Below are 4,366 nucleotides of genomic sequence, written 5' to 3' on the forward strand. Positions count from 1 at the left end.
TAGGTAGAGCAAAAAATTAAGAGCAACCATATGTCTCATGTCTCCTGATACATTCTGGATCACGTCTCTACTAAGTCTGTTCTTTTAAAACTCTGAGATGATACATTTTGGGACACACAAAAATCGAACAACCGGATGAAGACTCTTCTAAGATGAACATGCATTTTTGTACTTGTCATTGCTTAGCAACCCAACTGTATACAACACACTGTAGTGCAGGTGTTTCAGTTTTGGTTTACAGCTTTGACTTGATCTAACAAAGCATTTTTGTAAAGAGAAGAGTAAACTTCTAGTTGAAGAATATGGTATCATTCTAGTTAGGGTTTTCTTCATTTGGGTTCAAACACTTTTGAAATGCCACTGTATTTGAAGGAGTGACTTTTGACTGTGTTGAGATGGACATGCAATAACAGTACAAAAAAGTATGGGAAGAAAGTATTAGTAAATGCATTAAGAAGGTCAGTAGTGATTATAGTTAGCAATCCTGATGTTAGAAAAATGGGGTTTAAGAAGTTGAAGTAGTAAATAAACCAGCATGCATGCTGTAGCCATTCAGCAAGCATAAACCTATGCTTGATTCTTAGAAGAATTGGCTGATTTCCCAGGAAACTCACTGCTGTATGTACGTTGCTTTCACTAATGAGATATTTCTAAACCATGTAATTTTAACATTAGATCTCTAAGGGATCTCAGGTAATTCCTGACTCTGATGGAAGAAACGTTCCAGAGCAAGAAGGTGAAAAGAGAACAAGCGGAGTGTGTTGAAAGGGCAAGAGTCAGCGAAGAACCAGTTTCCAAGTCTTCTGAGTTCATCGTGAGGAAATGGCAAGATGAGAGAAAAGTGAATGAAGGGTGAGTTCCAGCTCCTCTAAATCTGAGGTATTAGTTTTCAAGATCTCACCATCCTGAGAACAGTGAGTGGCAAGTCATCTTACTCTCAGGCAGAGGAGGCTGATAGCAGGATGTGGCAGTTTCTTAACTTTGTAACAACTTCTCAAGCTACTCTATTCTTGCTGGGCGCACTCAGTGCAGTCTTGGTTTATAGGAGAGATCTAATGAAATAGAAACAATAAAGGATAAAGAATAGATTCTCTTGACTGAGAAAGAAAAGTGAGCGAAGAAATGCCCTTGGAATTCTTTGAAATATATATGGGCCCTCTGAGACTGCAAAAGAAAATGTAACGTGTGGTCTCTGGTTTCCCAGATTTGTTCTGCAGCACTGAAAAAAAACAATGCAAGTATTAAGATGACTCATGCCTGAAACACACAGTTCTGCTACAAGACAACAGGAACAGTTACTGCTGTGAAGCTCAGTACCAGGGAATCAATTGTCAGAGTCTGGTAAAAGATGGGCCATAGCTTAATACTAAGGTAGAGAAGACACTTCTCAGTGGTGACTCCCATGGGATTACTGCTTTAGGAATGCTCTGAATTACTGGGGACTAGTTAGTTCTCTTGAGGTTACAGAGAAATTTCTAGAGTTTGAAAGATTGATTTCAGAGCTTTTCAGTATCAGTGTAACTGGCCTTTTTGGAAGTTGATGTACCAGAGTGACACTGTCTGGCACTTAGAAGGCAGCCTTAATTTGCATTCTGTAACTGAGCCAGAAATGTAGTTCTGTGTATATGAAAATTTGCAGCATTGAAACATGTGGTTCAGATTCCAGAACAGACAGTTTTTCCCATATTTGCTGCTTACTCATGGATGCTGATTTTTAAAACACTGTCATCTGTTCTGCAGGTTGATGCTGCCACCTACAGGAACTAGTATTCTTAGAGCTGTTAAAAATTTGAAATGCTTAAAAGGAAGGTCAGTAGATCTTTTAAACTATTACCTCATGATCAAATATTTGTTAGAAAAATGTACTAGGTGAATTTCCATTACTGATCCCTGACTTTAAGGAGACAAGTGAATACTCCTCGGTTTGTTGCACTTTTTTCTGTCATAGTCATGTATTTTTGACACTGTCAAAATACCGATACTGATACTTTTTTTTTCTGATACTTTTTTGACACTGTCTCCCACAGCATTCTCCTGCAGAAGCTGGCAGCCCGAGGCTTGGATGGGTACACTCTTGGCTGGGTAAGGAGGTGGCTGGAGGGCCGGGCACAGAGAGTGGTGGTGAATGGAGTCAAATCCAGCTGGCAACCAGTCGTGAGTGGTGTTCCCCAGGGGTCGGTGCTGGGGCCTGTCCTCTTCAATATCTTTATTGATGACCTGGATGAGGGCATCGAGTGCACCCTCAGTAAATTCGCAGATGACACCAAATTGGCTGGGAGTGTGGATCTGCCTGGGGGTAGCGAGGCCCTACAGAGGGATCTGCACAGGCTGGAGAGCTGGGCTGGAGCCAATGGGATGAGTTTCAACAAGGCCAAATGCCGGGTCCTGCACTTCGGCCACAACAACCCCAGGCGACGCTACAGGCTTGGGGCGGTGTGGCTGGAGGACTGCGTAGAGGAAATGGACCTGGGGGTATTGATTGATGCTCGGCTGAACATGAGCCGACAGTGTGCCCAGGTGGCCAAGAAGGCCAATGGCATCCTGGCTTGCATCAGAAACAGTGTTGCAAGCAGGAGCAGAGAGGTGATTGTTCCCCTATATTCAGCACTCGTGAGGCCGCACCTGGAGTACTGTGTCCAGTTTTGGGCCCCTCACTGCAAGAAAGATATTGAGGCCCTGGAACGTGTTCAAAGGAGGGCAACAAAGCTGGTGAGGGGTCTGGAACACAGGCCATATGAGGAGAGGCTGAAGGAGCTGGGAATGTTCAGCCTGGAGAAGAGGAGGCTCAGGGGAGACCTCATTGCTCTCTATAACTTCCTGAAGGGAGGTTGTAGTGAGCTGGGGGTCGGCCTCTTGTGTCATTAGTGATAGGACCAGGGGGAATGGTTTCAAGCTACGGCAGGGGAGATTCAGGCTGGACATGAGGAAGTATTACTTTTCAGAAAGGGTGGTCAGGCACTGGAATGGACTGCCCAGGGAGGTGGTGGAGTCACCGACCCTGGGGGTGTTCAAGGAAAGACTGGATGTTGTGTTGAGGGACATGGTTTAGTGGGAGCTATTGGGAATAGGTGAACGGTTGGACTGGGTGATCTTTTAGGTCTTTTCCAACCTTAGTGATTCTATGATTCTATGATTTTCCCATAGCTGGAAAATTTGCTCTTTTCAAGCATTTAAAATAGGTTTTATCTAAATTTTTTGAAGGTGCCTCTGTCAGCATGGTCTATGAAGGAGACTTAATGATGCAGTTCTCTTACATTTGATTTCCTGGCAACTAAAATTAGTCAGCATGAATACCTTTGCTCAAAATTAGCACTTAACTGAAGAAATCCTATGTCCTTTGCATCATTAGAGTAACGTCAGATAAGTAAAATAGTAACTTATAGTTATTTTAAATAAATTAGGTAATATTTTGCATTTGTAGATATGCTTTCATAAAAGAATATATGGATAATTTCTCGTGCAGGCACCTTGAGCATGGAGTCTTATGCAGTCCTTCCTTATAAAAGTCTCATATTTTGTGGCTATTACTGTGATCTTAATCTGCATAGTAATGTACCACATATCACCTCATTTCAGAATCAAAGGATCTGCAGCTGCTTTGTAATTGGGTAGGAAACCACTTGTTACAAGCCAGGGAGCCACTGAATGCTTGGCAAATACCAGAAACCACAGAAACCAGGAAGACTCCTCAAGTGACAGATTTTCTAACTTTCTTTATTTATTTATTTATTTATTTTGCTTCGGAATGTTCAACTAATCTCTTCTTAAGGTAATTTTTCACTGAAGCTTTGTTTTGTGAACTGGGATGCTTACTGCCTACTTTGCGTTGAACTTGAAGATTCATAGTGGCACAATGATCTAGAATTTTAACATCAGTTTTAGGTAGTAATTTTGTGATAACCTCTCAGGTAAAACTCCTCAGGGCTATGCTAATTAATAATTTGCACTATTGCAAAGAAGTATGTTTATACAACAAGTAGTAAATTTGGACAAATATTTTTGTGTTGTTTGGTCAGTGAGGAAGATTTCTTCAGACATTCTTTGGATTTGCTATGACACACACTTATAATGTTTATATTTCCTACTGACTGAACATGTCTAAATACGCTGCAACTGCAGGCTTTAGGCCTCAGGAGAAGCAACGGCCCCGCGGGGCGCCGGCACCGCCCCGCCCGCCGCCAGTAGCGCCCCGAGGAGGCGGCGGTGCCCGCGCGGCCCCTCCGCTTCTAACTGGCGCCATCGTCGTTGGCTCCGCCTCCTTCCCGTGTCGGCTGCCGCCATGTTAGAGAGCGGGGAGGGGGCGGCGGGGCTGCCATAAAGAGAGCGGACGGAGGGGGAGCAGTAGCCGCAGCGAGCGCTGCATGGA

The sequence above is a fragment of the Lagopus leucura genome, unplaced genomic scaffold (genome assembly GCF_019238085.1).
Source record: "Lagopus leucura isolate 7727_CA_CO unplaced genomic scaffold, USGS_WTPT01 Super-Scaffold_100026, whole genome shotgun sequence".
In the NCBI taxonomy this organism is placed as follows: domain Eukaryota; kingdom Metazoa; phylum Chordata; class Aves; order Galliformes; family Phasianidae; genus Lagopus; species Lagopus leucura.